This window comes from Arachis ipaensis, chromosome B02 (genome assembly GCF_000816755.2).
Source record: "Arachis ipaensis cultivar K30076 chromosome B02, Araip1.1, whole genome shotgun sequence".
Lineage (NCBI taxonomy): Eukaryota > Viridiplantae > Streptophyta > Magnoliopsida > Fabales > Fabaceae > Arachis > Arachis ipaensis.
In genome coordinates, this window is record NC_029786.2 from 83,670,025 (window position 1) to 83,671,751 (window position 1,727).

The window sequence follows — 1,727 nt, forward strand, 5'->3', positions numbered from 1 at the left end:
TCAGTGATCCAATGATTTAGTATTCTGATCGAGTTAATTATCAATTTAATTTTTTATAACAATGGTATTTGCAATTAAAAAAATTCAAAATCATAAAATTAAAAATAAATCATTTTTGCGATTATAGTTATGATAATTTAAACATTTTCTAAATTTCTAAGAGAAATATTTTATGAGTAATTGCCTTAAATTATGTATTTTTCTATCAGTTTTGTCATTGTCATAATCATCGTTACACAGTCCTACTTTCGTAATAATGTAGTGCTTCTGGTGGTGGTAGCAAGTATGGATCTCTTGTCCACCGATTTTTGGGTTTATGTAGTCTTTCTATCGCGCTATTAATATGTTGAGGGTGATGGTAGCAAGTATGGATCACTTGTCCACCTGGGATCCACGGACTTCCGTGTTCATGTAGCCCTTCTATCGCGCCGTTAATATGTTTGGGAGTAATGGTAGCAAGCATGAATTGCTTGTCCACCTGTGATTGTGATCAAATACAGAAGTACGCAGCCTACGATGCTCTAGCGCTCCTTTAGCGTGTATTATCTTAGAATATGATAGAGAAAAATTTGAACCCCTGTCCTTGGGCATGATTTGCGACCAGACTACTTTAGCATTTAATAACATATGTGCTAATAATAATATATATAACAATCTTTCAAATAGTTTATATCTATTAATAATATTTTTCAATAAATACTTGTAGTATATAATAGTATAATAGGTATAAACTAATTAAATTTTTTTAATGGAGATTTAAAATTGAGACAACAAAAAAGTACCAGAGATTCTAGCCACCTAAACGGTATCAAGTGAGCTAATTTCAATTGTAAAGAAGAGTGTTTATTAAATATGACAAAAATGAAAAGCTTAGTGTTTACTGTCTGATACTCTCATTAACAACTATATGCTAGTTTTCTGTGATTTTTCTACTATTTTTTTAGTCTCCGATTTCATCCCTCCTGTTAGTCTCATTTTCATGCCTCTTATTATCTGTTTTACAAAAAGTTTCTTTCTATTAATTCTCAATTCTTTTATTGAATTAAATTCAAATAATCATAATAGCATATTCAATATATGCAATATTATTCTAAAAAGGTAATTTTAATGTGAAGAGTTAAATTTCGGTAAAGAGTGAAAATTATTTCTCTTCGTAAATAGAAAGTCCACAAAAAAATTATTATCATGTGCAATGCATGTTTTTTACAAGTTGAATAAAAAATTTTACTCTTCAACAAATTTTATTTTTTAGAAAAAAAATTTCTTTTAAAAAAATATTCTGATATTTTCTTTTGGATCAAACAGAAAAAAAGTGGAGAGTTTGATTATATTTTTAAGGATTATGCTATATACCATAATTAACTTCTAATGCTCTAATGAGTAAGAAAAACTAAAAATAATTCGATGTACATTGTATACTTTCTGTTTAAAATATTAAATAGTATCTTTAAACTGTGTTTTGTCTCAAATCTTTAAAAATAAAATAATATTTTATCCTAAAATATTTTGTTGATCACTAACTCTATTAAACATTTTTATTGTCAGAATACTACATACATAGATTAAGAAAAAGCTCTCAAATTAGAGAGATTTTTATTTTTTTTCCTTTTTTTTTATTTTCTTATAATAGAGATTTAAAATTGAGATAACAGAAAAGTATCAGAAATTTTAGCCACCTAAACGGTACCAACTGAACTAATCTCAATTGCAAGAAATTAAAGAACCTT